General features: G+C 52.0%; 1 protein-coding gene across 5 annotated transcripts in view; it reads right to left on the reverse strand.

The window, feature by feature from the left end:
• The window catches only part of COL26A1 (collagen type XXVI alpha 1 chain), a 128,038-nt gene that overhangs the window by 40,109 nt on the left and 62,226 nt on the right, over window positions 1–25,703 (reverse strand). The gene's annotated exons all lie outside the window — the stretch shown is intronic.

The following is a 25,703-nucleotide window of genomic DNA, read 5'->3' on the forward strand; positions in this document are numbered from 1 at the left end:
GGCATGGTGGCAACCAGCCCCTCTGGCAAGTGACTCAATCGTGTTGAGTCTTGGTTTTGTCATCTGTAAATGGTGATAACAATAGCCATAATATCATTTGTGAGTTCGTAACAATTACCTATGATTTGACATATTATATATAACTCTGATGTTTCTAAAAATTCTTTTATTAGTGCATTATCCTTATACAGAATAGTTGTAGCCATGATACATTATTGAATATTATATAACAATAAGGATTGCTTTGTGGTGTAATTGGGCCGACTCAGGGAATCAGAGAGAGCTTTGCTAGTTGGGAGTTTTTGCACTAATGAGGGTTATTGTTCTGTTTAGGAATCAAAGCATTAAATGGGAAGCTCCAGCTCATCCCCCAGGCCATCAGAGAGCAAAGTGAATACCACCAGGAAACAAGTTCAAAGTAGGTGGCCAAGAACCAGTTTTAGGTGACTCGCTCTGGTCAAAGATGTCAGAGGGTTTAAAGTGGAAGTAGAAGCCGGTGCGATGGCACATGCCTGTAATCACAGCAGCTCAAGAGGCTGAGGCAGGAGGATTGTGAGTTCAAAGCCAGCCTCAGCAAAAGTGAGGTGCTAAGCAACTCAGTGAGACTGTGTCTCTAAATAAAATACAAAATAGGGCTGGGGAAGTGGCTCAATGGTTGAGTGCCCCTGAGTTCAATCCCCGGTACCAAAAAAAAAAAAAAAAAACAGAAGAGAGTGGAAGTAGAAATTGTATGGGGGGGGGGAGTATCTGGAGAGGGTAGTGTCTTCGGGCAGGGGTGGCTCATGTAGGCCACAGATATTGCCTGCAGTTTCAGGAAGCTGTCAGGGGACCCTGGCCCTTGAAACCTGGCAGTTGAAAGGCTGGTGGAACCATTCAGGACCAGGCTGCCCTCTTCGAGCTTTCCTGAGCCAAGCACGTCTAGCTGCCTGTCCTGAGCCAGACACCGACATGCTTATGACACCTGGCCAGAGCATCGGCTCAGCTCCTGTCTGTCCTGGTGGAGGCTGGCAGTGGTCTCCCTTCCCGGAAACTGAAATATGCATAAGCAGCTGCCAGAGGAAGCCAGTTTGACCAGGTGAGTGGGCTTCCTCCAAAGGGAAAAGGCTGCTTTCAATATGGCAGCCCCAAGAGAAGGGGCGTCCTATGAGTGTCAGGAAGGTAGTAATGCCAGGTAGGTAGTGACCCCCTTGCTGGACTCCCCACATCCCTGCTTCAACCCTAGAGAAGACAGAAAGGGGACAGCTAGAGTGGCAACACAAGAGAAAGTAAAGACCGCCATCCCCTCCCTGCCGCCACCACGACAGCCCCAACCCGGAGGGAGCAGATCAAAGTTAGGAGTTTTGATCTGGAATCAGACATTTCTGGGTGACGAATAGTAGCCAAATGTCCTACTGCTCCCCTTTTCTCCAGAAAAGTCATGGGATGCCTGGTCCCACTCAAGGTCAAGGGCAGCTCTCCCTTTTAGAGGCGCAGGGGAGACAGTCATGCAGGGACCACACCCACAGGGCAGCTTTTCTGACTGCTAGGACGCATAGGCCTGGAAGATGCCCCTGGGGGAGGTTTTCAGGCTCTTCCCATCTCAGAGCAGCAGCCCCCTCCTTCTCTTGGCTAGAAGAGTGAGCTACCATCCTCTTGGCCCTGTCTCTCTGGCTCTGTCAAGAAGCTGCGAGTCCATGTGACCTGGATGGGCCAATTAGATCCTTCCCTGGGAATTTTTCCTTCTCCAGTTCCCCTCCCGTGGGCCTCCAGCAGGAAGTCTGTGAGTTTCCGCCATTCCTGGGGCACTTAGGAGAAAGACCCAGAGACAAGACACACACACACAGAGATCTGGGGGAGGAGGACCAGCATGACTTCTTGGTTCCTGTCTGTCCCTCCCAGAGGGGCCTGGCTTTTGCTAGGTGACAGACAAGACCACCTACCACCATGCCAACCACACCTGTGCTAAAGCCGCATCCTCAGCCTGTTCAGGCGTTTTGTAAATATGATGTTATTTTGTCCTTCCAATGACTTTGGGGGCAAAGAAAGATCATCTTTGTCTTACAAATGAGAAGGCGAAGTACCCTGAACTCAGGCCTGTCAGCATCCTGGGCCAGTTTCCAACCTTCCTCTAGGAGCTGCCTTCGGGGGACCCCCTCCGCCAAGGCCTGTGGTCATTTCATTCCAGGGCCTCTAGACTCTGGTCCCCAAGAACCAGTCACAGGGACATAAGGGAATGGATGCGGTGGGGGGCATGGGGCAGGGTCCCACTGTTTAGATAGGAGTGTCCCAGCTAGGGGCAGCAGCAGGTGCAAAGGCCCTAGGGTGGGTTTGCAGAGTTGGGGGACAATCAGGGGGCCAGGTCCACACACCTGAGAATGGATTCCTCAAGGGCTCTGTTCCAGGAGGCAGACGCTTCTCAATGCATTTCTGAAGCCAGAAAGAAGGAGTATGGGGAGGGGTCAAAACCCCCCAATCTGTCCCCACTCAGTCTAGGACTGAGATTCCAGAAGGTTCCACCTTGGGTTTGCTCAGCCATGAGATGGCTGGGAGGACAGGGGACCCCGGGCTGCAGACGAGCATCAGGAAGTCCAGAGCCCTGGACCCATAACCCACTCAAGGAGCCGGGCTAGGGCCGGAGAGCGCCCCTGACCCAGCGCTCTGGCAGCCTCCCCACCAAGCCGACCTTCCCGGGAAGAAGCATGCACTGCTCCCCCAATCTGGAAAGCATTGAGCCGATGGCTCCATTTCAAGTGCAATTATTACAAACCCTTCAGGGAACGTGAGCTCCGAAATGAAATCTCTGTCAAAATTTTCATTAATGTGCCGTTTGGTGCTGGAATCAGCTTACACACACCCCATGCCCTTGAGCGCGGGATGGAGGCCAGATGCTTGGGGGGCTGGGGGGCAGGGGACCTGTGCCAGGCCCCCCTCACCTTTGCAAACCCTGGAGAGAATTCATGTCCTGCCTGGATCTGCCAAGGACAGTAGGCTGTGCTTGGGAAGATGTCCCTCGGAGTTCACCCACGTCTTGGCACGCACGTCCAGAATATGCTACTGCTTACCGGTCTCAGAGAGCCCCCTCCAGAGGTGAACCGACGTTCTGGGGCAGCCCGGAATCACCCTGGGGTGTGCCGTGGCGCAGTGTGGCCAGCGCACCATGAGCTTGCAGAGCGCCGTGTCTCAGGCAGGGTCACAATTTCCCAGGTGAGGAAGTGAGGCTTAGAAGCATCGGTTGCCAAGGTGCTCAGAGCTGGTGTGAGAACCCAGGGTCCCCTGTCCAAGCCACTTTCTGGGCTGCTGTGCACATCTGGGTCTCTGCTCTTAATTACTAGTGTACCTTAGCCCCTGAGAATAGGGGGCCCAGGAGGAGCACCATGGATCTAACTCAGGGAACAGCCTCAGTCTTACTTTTCCTGTGTTAAAAGTCAGATTGACAGGGGCCATTGGTTTGGACGAGGCCCAAAAGATCAAATCAAAATGGAGTCACTCATGCTAAGGTTTCAGGCCAACTAAGTTATGTGCCTGACCTTGTGAGAAATCAGGAGAGGGACATAATCAACAGAGCCCTGGACAGGCTGTGGTAGTGGGGAGCACACTCTCTCTGCTCCTTTGCTTTTCCAATGCAAGGAAAGAAACTTCGAAGCCTCAGATCTGCTTTTACGCGTATCTGCTTTCCTCGGCCCTTTTCTGCTTATAAAGCCAGTGTCTTCTGCTCAGCTCACACTATGAGGTGTGGCCTGATTCTAGAATAACAAACCAAAGCCAATCAGACCGCTAACCTGTCTCTTGATACCTGTAAGGTAAACTAAGGGCTTGGGGAAATTCCTGGACCAGCAGCCCTGAACTTCCTCCAAGAACCCACAGCCTGTGTTCTTCCATATTATGTCACCTGGAGTTAATCCACATCTGGGTCTGTCCTTTTGCTAACTGGCCTGATCTTTGGGGGTCGTTCCCTTTAGAATCTCCAGCACACTCAGCCCAGGGCTGACAAACAGACAGTGGTTGAACAATTTTGGCTATACCACTGAGTGGCCCGCTCTTACAGGTTATGGGTTCAAGTCCCAACTCTGACAAGTTCGAGTTGGGTTAGCGCAGGCAAACAAATCAACTTCTCTGGGCCTCGGTGCCCTCACCTCAGAGTCTCTCAGGATGGTTGCAGAGTATAATGAAAACTAAGATGTTTTTTTAAAAGCCCAGCCCAGTGCCTGGCACACAAATGCTCAGTGTATCAACATGAGATAGGAGAATCTTTCTGTTCCCCGGTCGCAGGTCCTGGCTGCAGACACTCAGTTGCACAGTGACCACCAGGCCCTCCTGTCAGTAGCCATGTGGCTGAGGCCCTTTTATTATGTGTCACTCAGATGAGGACATGAAGCTTTGGTTCCTGGAAGATGCAAACTCCTGCCAGCCCAGGAGGCCGACAGTCCAAGCCACTCTTTGCCCCTGAGCAAGCCCTAATGGCTCCTGCCAAGAGTGACCTGGCATCCACCCTGTGGCCTGGTCACAGACAACTGGTCCACAGATCATCTGGTTAGGACCTCTGCCTGGTAGCAGGGCTTTACTCTGGACGGTGGCAAATGACATGGGGAAAAGCAGTGTCTAGTTGTCCAGGAAACATGGGGCCACCGGGAGCTGGCCGTCTGCACAACCCTGAGCCATCACTCTGGTTGTGAGTGAGGTCTTTGAAGCCCCCAGGCCCCAGAGTGCCCAGATGTGGCCACAGTGCTCTGGGCTGTCCAGTTCTCTGGGGAAGAAGGGAGATCAAGTCAACATGCTTTGGAAAGCTCTGACGCCCCGAATCTCCAGCGCCTGGTCTGCCCAACATCCGGGCTCTGTTACAGCCGTGCGTGCTCTGCGGTTCCAGCTGGGGCTGATGGCTCCTCGTCCCGGGCGGCTCCCTGATAGCTGGACATTCTCAGCGGATAGTGTAATGCCCCTTTAAGACAATTCTCAAGATCTTATTTTTTTCTTCTTCTCCAGGCCAGAATAGTATAAGGTCAACGACTCCCTGAAACCACAGCGGCTCCTTCGGCTGCCTTTGCCAGGAGGAGGTACAGCGGGGACGCCAGGGCCTGATGAGCACCGTGCCTCTCCCTGCAGAGGAGATGGATCGCAGCCATTTCTGGGCAGCACAGCGAAGCCGATGCAGAGAAAGGGTCTTGAAACCTGCGGTGCTCTGGGCAGCATGCGCTGCTTATCACGGTGCCTGGCAAGGCCAAGTCACGTCCACGCTATTAAACAAGTGCAGCTGGACTAGGCCTGGCCCTCGGCCACATCTCCCTGGACTGGATTCATTCACTCGCCCATTCAGCAAACCTGCGAGAGTCAGCCCCAAACCACTCTGGAACCTGAGTTCACAGCCCGGGTCCAAAGTGAGAGATCAGGGGTTGGTGAACTTGAATGGGAAAGAGAATGAATATCTTTATTTTCCTGAACCTCAAACTGAAATTTAGCATTTTTTTTCTATTACGAACAGAGTAACAACATCTGCAAAAATGCAGAAGTAGAAGTGCTTATGTCTTCCTTCCCAAGAGAATTTGTAGAAGTTGTGTGCCAATTGTTGTTGCTATCTTGAAATTCCTTTTATGCTCATCACTACTTTGAGATTCTAGAAATCTTCAGTTCTACAGTTAGATCTTCCTCATTAAGAGTCTTTCCTTATTCGAGATTTTGCTTTTTTGTGGTTTCAATTATCTCTGGTCAACGGGGGTTTGAAAATATTAATTAGGAAATTCCAGAAATAAGTAATTCATAAATTTTAAGTTGCATGTTCTTCTTCTGAGTAGTGTGATGAAGTCTCTTGCCATCCCACTGAGTCCCACCTGGGATACAAATCATCCCTTTATTCAGTGTATCCATGTTGTATATGGTACCCCCCCATTAGTATTAAGTAGCTGTCTCAGTTATCAGATGGACTGTCTCAGTATACAGTGCTAGTGTTCAAGTATCCATTCTTTTACTAAATAATGACCCCAAAGCATAAGAATAGTGTTGCTCCTAATTTAGATATGCCAAAGAGAAGTTGGAAAATGTTTCTTTTAAGTGAAAAGGTGAAAGTTCTCAACAAGGAAAGAAAAATAGTGTAGGCTGAGGTTGTTAAGATCTGTAAGATCTGTTAAGATATTTTGACAAAGAGAGACCATGTTCGCCTAACTTTCATTCCAGCATATTGCTAATCGCTCTATGTTGTTAATCTCTCATGGTGGCTGATTTGTAAATTAAACTTTACCATAATTACTTATTATAGGAAAAACATAGTACACATAGGGTTCAGTACTATCTGCAATTTCACACATCTGCGGGGGTCTTGGAATGTATCCCCCTGATAAAGGGGGCTCCTATATTTGCATGTTCATAAAGAAGCACGTGCCTCCTTCTAGATATAATTTGCTTTTTAAACACACACTCTGATAACTGCATTTCATAGCAACTGGTAACCCTGATAGTTCATCATATGCTTTTAAAATTACTCCGAGTCTCCGCGGACTTCCACACTCAGCTGACAAGGTTTAGGGCACCAAAAGTGAACAGCCAGTGGCGGTGGTGACAGCAGCTTTTGGCCAGGGTGATGAGGACAGAGTCAGAGCCACAGGACCCCAGGAAAGTTGGGGGAGGGGTGCTCACAAAAGAGGTGGGCGGGTGGGAGAGGCCAGGTGGGAAGAGGCCAGGTGGGAGGAGGCTGGGTGGGAGCATTTCAGCCCAGGGTTGGATGAAGGCCGGAAGGAGAGCAGCCCGTGTTTGGGAGGGCCAGGGAGGTGGCCTCTAGCAGCAGCTGGGAGGGGAAGGACAGCCCCACTCAGGCCAGCTTCAGCTCCCCATTCCTGTTCTCTCCCATTTTGTTTTGTTTTTCTTAAGGAAAAATTAAGATGCTTTTTCCCACAAGTTCTCGCCTGGTCTCCAGGCCACGACTCCACGCTCCACCGCCAGCCCAAGCAGGATTTCCCAGGGGCCCAGGGAACAGGGAACACCAACAGGGAAAAGCATAACTGACCCATTTTTGCAGGTGAGGGAACTGCTGAGGCTCAGCCGTGTAAAGTTCATGTTCCTACAGACCCAGAACCTGTGTCTGTCTGTCTTTTGGGAACTGGGGATTGAACCCAGGGATGCTTAATCACTGGCCCTTCTTTTTTTTTTTTTTTTTTTTTTTTTTTTTGATAGGGTCTCACTGAGTTGTTTAGGGCCTCGCTAAGTTGCTGAGGCTGGCTTTGAACATGATCCTCCTGTCTCAGCCTCCCAAGCCACTGGGGATGACAGGCGTGTGCCCGGCCTGTGTCTTTCTTTCTGCTTTGCCACGGGGCTTGCCCTGAAAGTGCAGCATTCTCAGGAGGATCCTGGAGGACTGCACAGAAGGTCAGCCAGACAAGGGTTGACCGTGAAGCCTGCCCTGGTTGTCGGGATCCCGCTGCCCAGGGAGCTGCAGCCCATACTCTTATTTTCAGGCCAGGGCCAAGGTGACCTGGACGCTCGCAGATGGCTGTGGGAGTTCCCCAGTGACAAATGTGTTTCTCCAATCGAATGCACAGCCTCCCAGCAGGCGGTATTTACATTTCTCCTGGAATGCTTTTGGTTGTTTTTTTCTTTAATGATTCCCTTTCTTCTCCACCAAACAAAAGCCCACTGTCTGAGCAGTTCCAGGCACCCTGAGCTGTCTGGTGCTCCTGGGGACCACTTGTGTCCCATGTCAGTGGGAGGATGGGGCTGGGCTCGGCTGCTCCCACCTGGCCGTGGTTGTGATCCGGTCATTTGACCCTCGAGGCCCGTATGCTCATCTCTAAAGGCAACATGGTGTCCGTATGCGTCCACACCCACAGGGATGTGCGGAGGTCTGTGGGCGGGCATGTTGAGCTCAGGGTGGCCGCGGGCACACAGGAAGTGCTCAGGACCTGCTGACGGGAGTCTGGCTGTGTGACCTTGGCAGGAACATGAGCGGGTTGGCAAGATGGTCTTGAGGTCCCTTCCAGCTCTGGTGACTGATTTTAGAATGCGGCCCCCGCGGTGGCAGAGGAGGGAATATACCTGGCACCTCTTTCCCTACCTAGTTAGGCTATAACAGCTGAGAAGATTCCAGACCTCGTTCCTCCCACAACTAGGGAGCGGGCCCAGTCCTCAGCCTGGGCTCCTGACGGCCTTCCTCACCTGCCACGTGTCACCAAGCCCAGCTGCCAGAATGCTGTGGCAGAGCAGGAGAGGCACAGGCCACGCCCAGCTCCTGCGGCATGTCCACCCTTCTGGGCGCCTGTGAACTAAGACTTTGGCTGAAGAACCTCAGGTCAAGCCCAGGATCCTCCATCTCCCAAGGCAAACGCCCTGTTAGAAAGTCCAGATCCAATGAGGGAAGACCACCTGGCTCTTAAACCCGCACCAGACGAACTCCACACGCCAGGCTTCTACTTAACACCCAGACGTTTACCTAGTGCCTAGGGACAACCTTGGCCTTCCCCAAGGCACTCACCAAGGTCATCATTCCGGGGACACATTCCTGAGGAAGAGGAATGATGTCAGGATCCTTGACAGTTTTCTTATTTTGTACAACTTCACCAAGTTGTAAAATAACCAAGAAAAAAGGTGGGACAGCCCAGGGGACCTGCTGGAGAGACCTGCAGAAACCTTTCCTCCACCCTTCAAAGTCTGCCATTCAGCTGGGAGGATGTTGGACGCACGGCAATGTGCATGTCCTTGATACCACGAATCGTACCCTTAAAACTGGTCAAAAGGGCCAATTTCATCTTACACAAAATTGACAATTTTTTAAAAAGTCTACGACTTAAAAGATATTCAGTAGCCCTAAAGTCGATGCTGGGTTATGAAGGGCTCGATCCTGCCCCAGGAGGTGGCCTCTGCTGCCCACAGTCCCTCCGGAGCCTGAGGCAGGGTGGAGTGGCCTTCTTTCATATAGAGGATGGCCATGTGGGCTGGGGGCCCTGGGACACAAAGTGATCGTCCCACAGCCTCATGTCTGAATGTGGGTATAAAACAGGCCTGGACTCGGCCCCCCTCTCAGCCCTGACACCACACCCCAGTCTCTTCCCTCCAGAAGGACAGCCTCCAAGTGGGCCGAGGAGCCCAGGAGAGCCAGAAAGACCACTGGACACCACATCATAAGAGGAAAGGTGGAGGAACGTGGAGGGGACCCTTCAGGGGCCACATCAGCCCTCAGCCCTGGAGGCCGCACAGCAGGCAGAGAAGGTGGGCATGGCTGGGGTGGCCTCAGGGCCAGCACCAGCCGGGGTGCAGGGAGGGCAGGTACAGTCCAGCTGCCAGACAAGGTCCTCAGAGAGGAGGGAGGGAGCTCCTGGCAGGACAGCAGGAATTGGCCGAAACTGAAGGGACATGAGCAAGGTGGAGGCTGTCCTCAAGTTCAGCCTCCTCTTTGGCCTCCCTGGTCGCTATGGTCCCGGGGGCAGGAAGCCCCTGAGTAGGCCCCTGATGAGTCTCCAAGGCCTGAGACTCATCTGTGACCCTGGCCCAGGGTCCAGAAGACATGTGTCTCCCTGTCCCTCAGGCCCTGATGGAGAGAGCTCCTAGGGACCACGCGCCTGGAGGCTGGGCAGTGTCGCCCAGGCTCTGAGATGACCCGGTGCATGCGAAGGCACCCAGGGTGTCTGCAACCCTGGAGTGTGAGAGAAGCAAGGTTGTCACAACAGACTGCAAACAGTTGTAGGGGACGCCCCCTAGCTGGGGACAAACCCTGGTCACCGCTCCACCCTCAGGAACAGAATCTGCAGGCCGCCCAGAACCTTCCCAAGGGCACACAACAGCGAGGCTTGGGGATGGCTCTGGGCAGAGAACCCCAGCCTCGGCACCATCTTGGGGTCACACAGTGAGCGGGCTTTGAAGCTGGGCCTCTGTCCAGGCCTGGTTGGCTCCAGGGCAGTCTCTTGCCCCCTCAAAACACCTTGCCCGCTGCCAGGAACCCCATCCTGCCCAGGGGCTTTCCGTGTGGTGTCCAGTGTCTGGGTTTGGAGGCCATCTGCTCGCCCTCTTCCTGGCCCCCCTAGTCTGCCCCCACAGCACCCTCGGGCCTCTCCGCCCACGACGACTGGAATCCTGTCCATCGGGAGCCATGGCCTGGCCTCCTTCCTCCCACTCCAGCCCCGAGACTGCGCCTGTCCTGGTATCTGTCTGATGACCACGGGGGCCAAGAAGGGCTGTGTCCTCCCTGGAGATTTGCCCAAAGGCTTTAGGATTAATAGTGCAGGGTCTGATTCCAAACTAGCATAAATGACGACCTGGAATCCATTAGGCCCTGGTCTGTTCGCAGGAAGAAATGTGGTCTGCAGCAAAATGAAAGACATCCTGGAACCCATTACGGCTCCGACAGGAGACAAAGGCAGAGAAGAAGGACATTATGGGATCGACGTGCCTAATAAACGACGTGTTGGCATCTCCCTTCCACCGGGACATGGATTAACAACAGATGTACTACACTAATGTCGATTTGTATGCTAATCTAAAACAACTGCGGGGCCTTCGCAGACAGGAATTCTATAAATGCGCCCCGTCCTGTTCCCTGCAGCTGCCGGTGGCAGAGGCAGGGCCAGCTGGGGGCCATGGGGGGGGGCTTCTTCACCCTCCTCCTCCGCAGAGCCGAGGGGACGGGGACCCAGCTCAGGTCAGAGCCCCCCGACCCACTCTCCTCAAAGGCTGGGCTGAGGCTGGCCTGCAGACTCTGAAGCGGGGAGAGCACAGGCTCTGGGAGGGACGTGGGACCAAGGAATCCGCCTGGTTCCTCTGTGAGGCTGATGCGCCAGAGGGTGAAGATGGGTCCCAGAATCCCAGAGAATCTGAGCCACCAAGGTCCCTGGGCCCCCTGGACACCACCATCTGAGATGTGCGACCCAAGCTGAGGGAGACAATGTGACTGTCCCCAGCCACTCCAGGACTCCTCCATCCACTGTCCCCAGGCTGCCCTCCCTATGGCCAGCCCCTCATGTCCGGGCAGCTGCAGGTTTGCCAGGACAGGCCCCCTGATTCCACCTTTCCCAAGGCCTCTTCAGGGCCAGGCCCTGTCCAGGACACTGGGGACACATGCAATGAAGACCCCAGCACACGGCTCAGAGCAACTCCACAACACTAGACAGCCACCGGCCAGGAGAGGGGACAGAGAAGGAAGTGACCATGAGGACCTCACCCTTTCTGGTCCCAGTCGAATGTCCAGAGGAGGCTTGGTGGCCTCTGAAGCCCTACTGCCTATGACCTAAAAGATGCAAACTCACACGTCCCACACAGGACTCCTTCCTACCCTGGGATGTCTGTAGACAGGCCCGGGCCTGGCCTGAGGAGCCAACCTCCTGCAACCGCGCTCTGAAGTGCTCCAGTGTGGGCGGGCAGGTGGGCAGGCATGGCTGTGGTTTAAGTTTAAAACATCCCCCCGAGGCCCATGCACTAGAGGCTTGTTTCCCAGCCTGGGCACTATTGGAAGGTGGTGGACCCTCCAGGATATGGGCCCTGGATAGGGGAGTTACATGCCCTTGAGGGGAATGTTGGGCTGCAGCCCTTCCTGTGTCTCTGTGTGTCCTGGCTTCACCTGAGGCAAACAGGCTTTCTCTGCCACACACTCTCGCCATGATGTGCTGCCTCACTCCAAGCCCAAAGACCATGGCGCCAACTGAACATGGATTAAAACTTCCAAAACTGTGAGCTAAACCTTTCCTCCTGGTCAGCTGATTACCTCAGGTATTTTGTTACAGTAATGGAAAGCTGCCCAACACAGGGATCAAACAGGAGAGATGGCCTTGCCTCTCAGTCCTGAGATGACCTTGGGGCTCCTCTCACCTCCCTCCACATCTGCTTCTTCCTCTCTGGTTCTTTCTGTTCCTTGGTAGAAATATACAATTTGGAGTTGGAAGGTGGGATACAAATATTGGCTCAGTCACTAATTCTCTATCGCATCTTGTAGTCACTCCTTAACATCTTCTGGAATGTTGGACTGCAGAATCTCTGAGAGTTGAAAGAGAACAAGAGAAATGTACCTCACACAGTGTGGACACTCAGAAGGGCTCAGGAAAGCTCATCCCTTTCTATACCAGAGTCATCAAAAAGCTTCATTTTCTCCCCTGCACTTTCTTGACCTCTTAAAATTGGCCAGGGTCACATGACTAGTTTGCATTAATAAGTTATGAGAGGTTGAGACCATGAAAAGACTATGTAGCCACCCAATCACCCAGCTGTTTCAGATGATGTGACTGCAAGATGGTGGGACTTCTGTCACAGCAGGGAACCCCCTAAGGAGCCATGTGATGCTGTCCTGGACATGAAGCATGAGGAAGGCTGGGACTTTGGTTGGGTTAACTCCCTGAAATCTCGGAGCTCTTTGTTATCAAGGCGTGACCTAGTCCATACTAACTAATACACTATTCTACATTGTGGGATTATTATAGGACTGATATGAGATGATATATTAATGTAACTAGCATAACATGTGAATACTAACTTTTCATTTCATTGCTTTGCCTCCACCTTTTCCTCAGGATAAATCTGACACAAAGATCAGAACTTGCATTTAATTTAAGCCATGTAACATATTTGTAATGATATGTGAGTGTGTGTGTTATATTTAATTATTTTTTGTTTCTGTTCTGTTTTCAACACCTTCTTTTAGATTTATAATGTCTCCAAGGTGCAGAGAGAAAATAACTGTCAACCTAGAATTTTATACCCAGATAAACTATCATTCTAGAGTCATGACCACAATAATGCTGGGACAAACAAAATCTGAAAGAAGCTGAAATCTGGATGCATTTGGGGAATGCAAATTTTTAAATGATATACAATTTTTCATCCATTCAGTGTGCCAAAACGAATAAGTTTGGTAACATCAAAATACTGGCCAGGTTACAGAGTAATAGTGAAATCTATCCCCTGCAGGTGGAGTGGGAATTGGAAAGCTGAGCTTGGAGAGCAGTTTATAATATCCAAAGGAATTAAAGACAAACACTGTCGGTCTGAGATAGCTTTTGCTCATATGCACGAGGAGCAAGGGTATTCTTCGCAGTTACATTTATAATTGTGAAAAAGTGGAAGCAACCCATCTTTCCATAGCAGCAGGATAAATAAACTGTAGGTACCCACACAGAGGAATACTGGGGAGAAGTTAAAATTCAATGAACTAGAGGCAAAGGTATCAAATGGAGAGAGCTCACAGACATCTTCAGTGATAAAGGATGAATTCAGAACATCATCGAGCAAATCATTTTTCTGTGGGGGTGGTACTGAGAACAAACCGAGGGGTGCTCTACTACTGAGCTAAAACCCATCCCTTTTTATCCTTGATGCAAGTTTTTCTCTATTTCTTATTTTTTTCTATGCCTCAGTTTCTTAATCTTTTTTTTTATTTGTTCTTTTTAGTTGTACATGACAGTAGGGTGTATTTTGAAGTATTATACATACATGGAGTATAACTTCCCATTCTTGTGGTTGTACATGATGTGGGTTTCACTGATTGTGTGTTCATATATGAACACAGGACACTGATGTTCAACTCATCCTACTGTCTTTCCTAGTCCCATACTCCCTCCCTTCCCTTCATTCCCCTTTGTCTAATCCAATGAACTCCCATTCTCCACTGCCCCCCACTGTGTATTAGCACCCACATTATTAGACAGAACATTTGGCCTTTGGGTTTTGAGGATTGGCTTATTTCACTTAGCATGATAGTCTCTAGATCCATCCATTTACCAGCAAATGCCATAATTTCATTCTACTTTATGGCTGAGTAATATTCCATTGTGTGTATGTACCACATTTTATTTTTCTACTTTACTCAAATCTTAAAACACACAATAGCATATTTTGTTTATAGTTATGAGTATGTATGTAATAAAAATACTAAAATTTGCCTGGAAATGATACCTACCAACCTAAGTGTAGTGTTATGTTTGGGAAAAGAGAAGAGAAAAGTCATGCAGGACAGGGTTTCTGCTCTACCCATCTTTAATCCTACCTGTAATATTTTATCTCTTTAAACTATACTGTTATGGATTATTCCAAAAATTTTTTTTAAGTTTTTTTAAAAAGCCACTAAGGCAAATATGACATAATGCTAACAACTATTTAATCTCAGTGGTGTGTCTATGTGTTTTATGGGGTGTTTTATATACTTTTTAGTTAAATTGAAATATTTCTTATATAAGTTTTTTTTAAAAGTAAGAGTTTAATTTTACCATTAGGATGGTGAGAGGCACCCTAAGGACTGCTGAGCCCCGTTGTCCTGTGCTGTGACCTCTGCAAAGACACATTCCATTTTCCTCTGCGCAGCTGCTTCTGATACACATTTACCCCCACACTCTCCTGAAACCCTAGGAAAGTGGTAGAGTTTCTTCCTTCCTTCCTTCCTTTCTTCCTTTCCCTCCCTCCCTCCTTCCTTCCTTCCTTCCTTCCCTTCCTTCCCTCCCTCCCTTCCTTCCTTCCTTCCTTCCTTCCTTCCTTCCCTTCCTTCCTTCCTTCCTTCCCTTCCTTCCCTCCCTCCCTTCCTTCCTTCCTTCCTCCTTCCTTCCTTCCTTCCCTCCCTCCCTTCCTCCCTTCCTTCCTCCTTCCTTCCTTCCTTCCTTCCTTCCTTCCTCCTTCCTTCCTTCCTTCCTTCCTTCCTTCCTTTCTTCCTTCCCTTCCTTCCTTCCTTCCTTTCTTCCTTCCCTTCCTTCCTTCCTTCCTTCCTTCCTTCCTTCCTTCCTTCCCTTCCTTCCCTCCCTCCCTCCCTTCCTTCCTTCCTTCCTTCCTCCTTCCTTCCTCCTTCCTTCCTTCCCTTCCTTCCTTCCTTCCTCCTTCCTTCCTTCCCTTCCTTCCTTCCTTCCCTTCCTTCCCTCCCTCCCTCCCTTCCTCCCTTCCTTCCTTCCTTCCTTCCTCCTTCCTTCCTTCCTTCCTTCCTTCCTTCCTTCCCTTCCTTCCTTCCTTCCTCCCCTTCCTTCCCTCCCTCCCTTCCTTCCTTCCTTCCTTCCTTCCTCCTTCCTTCCTTCCTTCCTTCCTTCCTTCCTTCCCTTCCTTCCCTCCCTCCCTCCCTCCCTCCCTTCCTTCCTTCCTTCCTTCCTCCTTCCTTCCTTCCTTCCTTCCCTCCCTCCCTCCCTCCCTTCCTTCCTTCCTTCCCTCCCTCCCTCCCTCCCTTCCTTCCTTCCTTCCTTCCTCCTTCCTTCCTCCTTCCTTCCCTTACTCCCTCCCTCCCTTCCTTCCTTCCTTCCTTCCTTTCTTTCCTGGGGATGAACCCAGGAGCACTTAACCACTGAGCCACAACCCCAGCACCCCCCCTTTTTTTAAATTTTGAGACAGGGTCTCACTAAGTTGCTTAGGACCTCACTAAGTTGCCGAGGCTGGCCACAAACTTGTAGTCTTCCTGCCTCAGCCTCCCCAGCCACCGGGATTACAGGGTACACCACTGCACCCTGGGGGAGGGGAGTTGTCTTTTCTTTAAAGATAGAAATTGACAGAGATAAATAAATGGACAAGAATAAAAGAAGCAACGGGGGCAGAAAGTGGACACTCTGGAGCACGTGGTAGTGGCCAGTGCTGACCCAAGAAAGCTACCCTCTAGGTCTACGGCAGAGGAGCTGAGAAACCCTCAGACGCCACAAGACCCCTTCCCCAAACGGCAGCTCGCCAGGTGTTGGCCTTGAAGGCAGGTGCTTGGAAGGGTGGAAACCAGTACAGGGTCAACTCCCCAGAAAGGAGGACGGGTCCCCTCCTCGATGCAGGCAGGAGGCTGGAGACTTAGTCTGCGGCAGGAACGCAGAGCTCATGTTGACAGATACCAGCTGTGATCTGGGGTCGCAAGCCACACTAGAAACCACGGAATTAAGTGCAAATTCATAAACTGACTGTCAAACACTCCCTCCCCTCCCCCGCCCAGCTTCCCAAGGGCGGGTGGCCAGATGAACACCCTCCAGGTGGGCGATTAGACAGTTTCCCAGGGGATCGACCAGCCCAAGAGGAGGTCAGGAGCTTGTTCCACACACCACCCCCCGCACAGCGGCACACACCACGCACACCGGATGCACGCACATCTGCATGCACGCACACGTGTGTGTCCACACGCATCCCACCCAGATCCACGCTAAAGTACACAGATGCTCCTCCATTTACAGTGGGGTCACTCCTGACAAACTCATCGTAGGACCCAAAATAGCATAAATCCAATCTGCATGAATGCCCCTACGCCACCCTGCACTATAGTTTAGTGGTCTGTAGAGTGTCCGTTATTTCCCTAGAGTGACCCTAGAGCTGACTGGAGCCACGGGTCCCACGTGTCAATCATGCACACAGTAGCAGAATGCAGAATCACCTGTGCATATATGTGAAGTCATACCGTGCATACCCTGCACATACACACACACACACAACACACACAATATACACACACACTGTTTACACACACACCCCTTATCCAGGACTCCACCCTGTGACCAAACGGTCCTGACATTCACCCTTGCCTTTGGTCTCTGAAAAGGGCCTCCATCTGGACTGTAGGGAACCCAACTTCTCTCTACTGATGGGGTTCAGGAAACGGCAGAATTACGGGGGTCTCTAGGCCTTGCTTCTGCCCTTCCATTTGGGAGCAGCCATAAAAGAATTCTCTGAGCTCCCTCTTTTATTTGGGATTGAACTCAGGGGCACTCGACCACTGAGCCACATCCCCCGCCCTATGTTGTATTTTATTTAGAGATAGGGTCTCACTGAGTTGCTTAGGGCCTGGCTAAGTTGCTGAGGCTGGCTTTGAACTCGCCATCCTCCTGCCTCAGCCTCCTGAGCCGCTGGGATAACAGGCATGAGCTCCCACACCTGGCTATCACTGAGCTCCCTCTAAAGCAGCTCCTAAGACCCTCACACAAGAGGTGTCCTCCCTACACCTGCAGGAGAGGAGTGACTTCGTCTCCAGAGACACAGGGACACAGGAGAATCTGGGCAAAGAATTCCCACCAGGGTCTATGGACCCTGTCACCTTCCTCTGATCACTTAGCCACCTCCCCCTCTCTCTGTCACCTGTAAAGTGGGAACACCATGCTACCTGCTGCTCCCCAGGCGTGGGGGCGGGGGGGAAAAACGACATAGGCCCAGGACTTTGTTGTCGGCATGCCCACCGGGCCCATCTTCTGGGTGTCCACCAGGGGCCCGGCACTTTTCAATAGCATCTGGACTTCCTGCGTTCTCACAGGTAAACACCATTTTTCCCATTTCGGGGTAAGTAAGGCTCCGTAAATCGGATAACTTGTCCACATTTTCACAGGTAGGAGGTGGGGGGGCCAGACTTGCCCAGGAGCTCCAAGCCCTGTTTTGCCCCCCTCTCCTCTGGGTGTCTTCGTAAACCAACAAAGCACAGCCATGAGATCCAGCTGAAGATAAACATAGGCAACTGAGAGAAAAAGAAGAAGAAAACTGCAAACCAGTCAGAGAGGCGGTGAAGGAGGGGGCCAGGCAGTAAATAATCGCTCAAAGGCAGGAGGCCTGAGGATTCTGGAACATTCCAAACCCACTTTAGGAAAGGTAGGCAATGCTCGGCCATAAAGAATGTTTAGGAGGTTCTTGTGGGGAGTGGGGACCCTGTGCCAGATGCACTCCCCATGCAGACCTGGAGGGTCCCCAGGCCGTAGATTCCAGTGTTTATGGGCTCCTTGGAGCGCGTGGCTCTTCGATGGGAGAACAGTTGGCTGGGAGAGTCGGTCATCTTCACAGCTGCACCATGCTTCCGGGGGGGGGGGGGGGGGGGGCTGGAGGGACATGACCCCACCTGCGTGGTCCACACACACTAGAGTGTCAGAGTCCCACGCACCCTCTCAAATGGGTCCACCCACGCAGTAAAGACGAGACCACTACTGGACACCAGCTGCCCCGTGGAGATCTCTGCCATTGCTCAGCCACATGCCCAGCCAGAGCAGAACCCTTGAGCTTGACTGCCTGGGAACTGAGCCTTAGGGGACACCACCTGGGGCCTGGGACCACGGCATGCCATTCTGTCCCCTGCCTTAAACCTAAAGCCCAGGCTGGCGTCTTTGGCACACACAGGGGCATCCAACCCCAGCTGGGCAGGCCTTCGCCTCTGTAATATAATAAAATATATATATTTGGATTTTGTCCCCAGTTCCCAACACAGAGCTCCTAAAACCCTTGGAATTTCCTGAGCAATGTGAGTGTGTTTTGTTCACAAAAAACTCCTGTCCTACTTGATTTATGATAACGAGGTGACTCTTGCTGGGACCCTAGAGGACTTCAGGATGGGCCCTGGAGGCTGGGGAATTAGCCATGTGACCAGGGGGTGGGAGATTTCATACCCCCTCCAACCTCCAGGGAGAAGACGGGGCTGAAGATTGACCACCAGTGGCCAGGAGGACAATCAGTCAGACTGAAGCAAGGAAAACCCTGGAGGTCCGAGACATGGAAGTCTCTGAATTTGTAGGCGGACAAGCCAGTGCCAGGGTGATCTGGAGACGTCTGTGCTGGAAAATTCCAGCCCCCATTTCATAGATGAGGAAACTGAGGCCGCAAGAGGCCTGTCCGGGCCCTAACTCATTGCAGCGGATCAAAACTCCAGCTATCTGTGTAGGGAAACTGGCCCTGGGCACTGGATGGACACTGCCAGCTGAGACCCAAGTTCAAGCGCTTGGCCGCCCCTGAGCCCCCCAGAAAGGAAGTGGGAAGGGAGTGAGCTCGCAGCCCCCCCAGCCCGTCTCCCCAGCCCACGTGCAAGACACAAACCTCTCGTTAAATTTTTACAGTTGAACCACGAACATGCTGTTTTGTCTCCCTGATTTATACCTGACCTCGTGTCTAGACGTGGCATCATGGGGACGCAGTCTTCCTTCCCTGCAGGGTTACAACGGCCAGGTTCATTTGCAGCGCAGAGCAGGGAGCACAGGGCCAGGTGCCACAGACCTCCAAGTCAGCTGCCCCCACCCCAGCGGTACTGCTCCTGAGACCCCACTTCCAGAGAAGGGATGGACCCCCTGGTCACTTAGGAAGGCCACGACTTCCTGCCTCAAACCCCAAGCTCTGCCCACACCTCCTGCCACCTCCTGGGTTCCACTGACCACCTCCCTGTGCTCCTGGCCACCCTGGAGAGGAACTGGGCTGAACCCCAAGCCCCAGCTGCCATCCTCCTCTCCCCCAGCGGCTGAGTGCCTTTGTCGTGTGGGTCATTAACTGTGCCCTCACCCAGGAACTGACTGCCCAGGGCCAACGGCCAGCTGAGAAACCTTGATTCTGGTACCCAGGGAATCTGTGCTCAGGACACCTCAGGAAAGAAATGCAGAGTCTGAATCTCTCTCTCATACCACACATACACAGACATAATCAGGACTTTAGGATCCACCGTGGTCCCAAGCACCTGATTCTGAAGAGGACGGTATGAAAATCTGCCAACACATGTACCCAATACCATCATGCCCAGCACTGGGCAAGTCAGGGAACGACAGTAGTAATAAGAACCGCTACAACGGACCTACTATGTGCCACGGCAGGTGCTTGCTATTTACCTCATTAAATATGCAAATGATCAGCATCTTTACAAAACAAGCATCAGTGTGTCCACTGGGCAGATGAGGAAACCGAGGTTCTGAGAGGAAGTGACCTGCACACACAACAAAGTGCAGAGTCAGGACTTAAACCCGGGGTCTGAGGCTGTTGACCACCTGAGGACTGTCCAGGCTGGGGAGGGGATGGCCCAGGAGCCCCCCTGTCACCAGCCTGCCACTCTGGCTGGTGAGCTGGAGAGCTGGGAAGCCAGGGCACCTCGGCAAGGCAGTTGGCAAGACATGTGACAACAGCATGGGACAGTGTTGACCTTCCTTCCTCCCAGCGGGGGAGAAAAACAGTGGCCAGCCAGCCGGCCGGGCTCACCTGGGAACTCTGAGGGGACACGGGGCAGGCCCCTGGGAAACGCTGTCCATGACACTCTTCTTGTTTGTAAACCACCACACATGCTCAGGGGTTCCAGTGACACATAAAGAGGCCTGACGTCATATGTCACCACCATGCTGGGCCAACAGCACTTCCCGATGTCACCCTGCTCCTGAGCTTCACAGGGAGTGTGGCTGGCCGAGTCCTTCCAGAGGCCCAGAGGCTGTGGCTGTGTTAAATGGTGCAGAGGGAGCGTTCTGGGCTCCCTGGGGACCCCGAGCCGGCCTGGTCAGCCGGAGGCCTTAGGAAGGATGATTCTCAGCTGGGGCACATCACCTGGACGGCAAGTCGGGGAGCAGACGGAGCCTGGTGCACCTGGGCCTGGACGTGGTCTATCCGCCGTACTCCCCAGAGGCAGGAGGGCCAGGCCAGGGGCTGGGATGGAGGCCGCAGCAGCCCTAGGGGTGGGACTAGGGGAATCGAGCCACAGGGCACGCAGCAGGCGGCCAGGCCGAGGAGCTACAGAAGCTGCCACCTTGGGGACGGCAGGAGGCCTCCTATCTAGGATTGAGGACGCGGGGGTGCACGTGTGGCCAGACAGGAGGGACCTGGAGCTCCTGCAGAGGCAGGATGGGCCTGGGCGGGCTCCTCAGGCTGTCCAGCTTCTGTACAGAACCCTCAGCTCTGTGATGTCCCCCCACGGTCAATGGCTGGAGGCAGGGACCCAGCTTTTCTTCCATCACCCACCAGATACCTGTGGGGCCAGAAAAGCCCCTGGAGACAGAGAACAAGGCTCCTCGGAGGATCCCTGGGGACAGACCCTCAGGACCTGCAGCCTCACAGCCTTCCAGACCCTGACAGGTGGGGGCGCTCACAGCCCACCGAACTCCTCCAGGAGTCCCCCACATGAGGTCCCCTCTCCGACCATTGTGTCCCTGGAACTGTTGGTAACTCTGCAGCCCTGGAGGCCCCAGGAGGAGACAGGATTCAACTAGAAGACGAGATGAAAGGTAGAAATGCTCCTTGGGGGGAGCCCACCCCCTCCGCCCATCACAATGGACCACAGTCCTGCTGAGCACAGGCAGGACCCAGAGGTGGGGACCAGGGTGGGGACCAAGGTGGCCTGACATCCTCTGCACCTGGAGTAAGTCCCCAAAGAGCCCCATCTTACCCCTGGAGCCTCCGCCAGGGGAGACATAGGACCCTCTAGCCAAGGAGGACACGCCCAGGACACAGCCACCCTGGGGTGAGCTAATGGGGGCCCGGAAGAGCCTCCGGAAACTCATGCCCAGAAACCTTCTCCAAGGGCACTGCTTGGGCTCCTGCCACCCCTTGGAGAGGCCTGGTGACAGCAGTGGCTGTGGGGAGTGATGGGGGTCGGTGGATTTGCAAACAGATCAGCACCACGTGACACACACTGGCCAGCCCCTGAGGAAGCCCTTTCCAGGAAAAAAAAAAAAACAACAACAAATAAATAAAACAGGCAGGTGACATCCCTGGATAGTTAGAGCCCCACAGGCAGGATGGGAGGTGACAGAAGAGGTTTGTCTGACGTGGAAGTCCAGTGTGGTGGCGGAGGGGCTCCAGGTGCAGATGGAGTAGCAAGGCCCAGGACCTCAGCCACCTCAGCCAGGCCGTGGTGTCTGCTGAGCAAAACCAGACGCCAAAAGAACAGGCTCTCAGCTCATCCTCCTGCCAGGGCACGGCCCGGGGTTTGCGGAGACGCCAGGAAAGAGGAAGATGTTAGACATGGTCGTGGTCGGGCCCTAAGAAATCCCTCTTTACGCTGGCCAGCCAGAGAACAGCAGTAATGGACACCTTCCTCCTCCCCCTCACTGGGCCCCAACTCCCCCAGTGTCTCCAGCAGGACCTCATACACATAATATCAACACTTCTCTAAGCCTCATTCATCCAATCAAATGCGGATGATCATCTGAACAGGGGCCTCTGCAGTCTTCCTTCATTCATTCACCTCATTCAAGAAACATCAGGCTCCAATCCTAGGTATCTTACAACAGATGAATGGATAAAGAAAATGTGGTACATGTACACAATGGAATATTACTCAGCCATAAAGAAGAATGAAATTATGGTCTTTGCCAGTAAATGGATGGAAATGTGTGATAAGCCAATTCCAAAAACACCCAAGGCCAAATGTTCTCTCTGATATGTGAATGCTCACCCACAACAAGGAAGGGGGAAATCTGAAGTTCATTGAATGAGACAAAGGGGAATGAAGGAAAGGGAGGGGGGATGGAAACAGGAAAGACAGCAGAATGAGTTGGACATCACCCCCGCACTGGGTACCAGGTCACTAGAGACACTCCCAAAGCCACGGCCTTCCAGAGCAGGCAAACCGCAGCCCCGCGCCATCCTCCTGCCCGGCCCCATCTCCAGCAGAAACCTCAGGGAAGGCTCCGTGCCTGCTTCTGCCCCCCGCCAAGCCTGCTGCTCCCCATGCGGCCCTGCCTGGCACAGGAGGCATGGCCCCTGCTCTTGGGAACCGTACAGAATCCATTCTTCTCTCAGTGTCACTCACTCCTCTGTGTTGGCATTTAGCATCCAGAAAATAAAACCCCACAGGCCCAAATGAGCAGGAACGGGACAAGGGCCTGGTTTTGCAGGTTGGAGAAGACCCTGGAGGCCAGGAAATAGAGTCAGGGAGGGGATTTCTCTGCCTTTCTTGCAAGAAGGTGGGCTGAGAAAGGAAGCCGGAGACAGGCCCGTGATGAAAGTATGATGCAGGTTCATCGATGTTTTTTGTTGTGTGTGTGTGTGGGGGGGTGCACACACGCATGCACAGTGGTGCAACCCAGAGCTCCATGCGTGCTAGGTGGGTACCCCGCTGCTGAGTGACATCCCTAGCCCTTAAGATTGTTTTACCCTCATGGGAAGGAACCCATGAGGAAGAAGAGGAAATGTTGTGGGTGCCCAGGCTGGAGGAGGACCACCCTAGTCTCTCCCTCCAAACAGACCTTTAGCAAGCGCCTGGGGATGCCTGGCTCACTCCTCTGGTCTCTGCACGCCCCTCTCCCACCTGAGCTTCCCTTTCCATCTGTGTGATCCAAGCTTCCAGGGCAGAGCCTGGAACCCCCAGGCACTGGGTTCATCTGAATAAGTGGCCCTACTTGCTCGTCCCCAGCTTTAATGACAGCCGTAGAAGGCGAGCCTCGGAGACATCATAGATTCATCGGAAATCGGTTCCCTAAAATGCTGAGCTCTGCAGATTGGCCCGCAGTCTGCAGCCTCCTCCCAGGAGAACGCCTTCCGGCTTTGAACCCTCAGCCATTCAAAACACAAAGCAGCTCATACACAGAGCCGGAGCCGGTGGGGGGAAAGGTCAGCCTCGTCCTGGACTCAAATCAATCAGCCCCATGCTTGGACGCTCTGGCTAAGCTCCCTTGCCCCAGGCCTGCCCCTGCCCATATGGGGGCCCAGGGGATTCATTTCCTGTCCTGAATAGATTTATTTCCAGATGGAAAAAAAGAAAAAAGAAAGAGAAAAAAGTCCCCCACTCAAGTTAAACTTATTATCTCCTGATGGTGGAGTTCGTCAACTTTGTGGTAAATCTGAGACGCACCAAGGCAATATGAGATCTGGACTCCGATATCTAGGGTCAAGGCCACCCTTGGTATTACGGGAAGGAGCCAGGAACAGAGTCCAGCTGGCTTGTTCCTTGCGCTGGGACAACTTCAGGTGGGATTTCCCAGGACTTCAAAGGTCCCAGGTAGCTTAGAGAGTGTCCACAAGGAGCAAAAAGTCCCAGGCTCCAGTTCTGCCGTGGCCACTCCTGAGCCAGATGACTTGGTCAAGTTCTTCTTCCCCCCGAGTCTCGGTTTCTGCAGCTATAAAACAGAACAAGCTGAAAGCCCTTTCTAAACTTTAGAGGGCCACATCAAAGCTGAGGAACTCTGACACAACGAAGTCAAGTTGATAAGGCGATGACGTCATCTCGGCTGCCAGACAGATGGAGTTCACCGGAGGGACATCTCCTGGTAGAACAGGACTTGAGGAGCTGGCCTTAAAGTAACCCTTGTGCTGAAGGGATGGTGCTTTATCCCAGACTCCATGCCAATGCCTTCCGCCAGCCCTGGGGGGCGTTCCGTTCCAGAGGCAGAACTGGGCAGCAGCTTTTCAAGAAGCCTAAGTAGCAGCTGGGGGGTGTGGCACAGTCGTGGGGCACTTGCCTGGCCTGCACGAGGCCCTGGGCTCAATCCCCTCTCCCCACCAACCTTCCAGATCCTCGAGATTGATCAGCAGCAACGTAACCAGGCAATGTTTCTAGGGGCTAATTTGGTAATATGGTTCAAAAGCCCCGCTGTGGTATTTGCTCTTTGACCCGACCATTCCAAGTCGAAATTTATCCTAAGGAAATCATGAAAGGTGTGGGCAGACATGGAGCTAAAAAGACATTCCTGAAGCTTCAGTTCTCATCAGGATGGAGGAGCTTGAATCAGACTCACTGTACTTTGGATAAAAAAAAAATTAAAACAAGTATTTGAAGGCACAAGAGAGAAACAAACTAGAGGCAGAAACTGGAAAGAATTCAATCCTAGAGAAAAGAGAAGAGCATTGTGTGGATTCTATAAGACCCAGCTTCTCCCCTGAGGGCACACCTCCACATGAGCCGCACAGGACAGGCCAGCACTCAAGTCAAAACCGCAGACTTCTGGCTTAAGTCTGCCAGAGGATGTGGAAGCCAAGAGGGGGGATCTAAAAAAGGGAGAAGCTACACACAGCAGAGTCCCAACTCTCTACACAAACTCCCCTGAAAGCCTTGGCCGACCCCTGAACCGGGCATGTGTAGGGAAGGTTCCAGAAAATACAGCGGAAAACAAGAGTGGAAGGCTGCAGAAACCAGGGGCTCTACAAAATGTCATTTAGGGAGGGGGGGAGAGAGAGAGAGAGAGGCAAAGAGACAGAGAGAAAAGAAGGAGGAGGAGGAGAGAAAAGAAGAGAATAGAATTAGAAGAAGAGGAGGAGAAGAAGGAGAGGAAGAGGAAGAAGAAGAAAAAGAAGAAGGGGGAGGGGAAGAAGAAGAGGAGAAGGAGGCAAGAAGGAAGAAAGGAGAAAAAGAAAGAAAGTGAAGGAGGAAGGGTCAACTAACTGAGACCCAAGTCCAGAGAAAATGACCAGCATTAATATTCTCAAGGTGATCCAAACAGTGAAAATAGAAACAAAAGACTTAAAAGCAGCTCTCATATGTAAGTTCTAAGATACCAAATAAATGATGGTCATAATAAGAGTGAATGGGTGGGGAAATCTTATCAGGGAAATACAAACAACAACTATAACAAAGAAAAGCCATGGATGAAATTTTAGATCTGAAAAGTACATTATTTAGAAAATGAAATTTCACTGGGTAAACTTAGCAGAAGATCGTAGATGTCAGAAGAGACCGTGAACTTGAAAGACAGAGCAATAGAAATGATCCAACATGAAGAACAGAGAAGAAACAGATAAAGCCTCAGTAATAATATCAAATAATCTAACATGTGTAAATGAAATCTCAGGAGGAGAGAAGGGAGCATGGGGCCAAAAAAATGAAGAAATAATAGACAGAAATTTCCTGACTTAGTTGAGGAAAACCCAGACACCACCACAACAAAACCACATTTGCTTATAGACCCAGAATGCTCAAAGAACCACTGGCAGGATTAAGAAAACCCCACTCAGTAACATCATGGTCAAACTACTGAAAGATTAGGTAAAGAAAAATCTTGAAAACAAGATTTCCAGAGGAAAAAGACACAGAGGAGAAACCACATGAGAACTACAGACTTCTCACCAGAACCCATGGATGCCAAAAGACAATGGGACCACCCATCTTTTTAAAGTATTGAAAGAAAAACCTGTCAGTTCAGAATGAGGAACCCATTGAAAATGTTTTCCAAAAATTAATATAAAAT

This window comes from Spermophilus citellus (genome assembly GCF_964194105.1).
Source record: "Spermophilus citellus genome assembly, chromosome: 6".
NCBI lineage: Eukaryota > Metazoa > Chordata > Mammalia > Rodentia > Sciuridae > Spermophilus > Spermophilus citellus.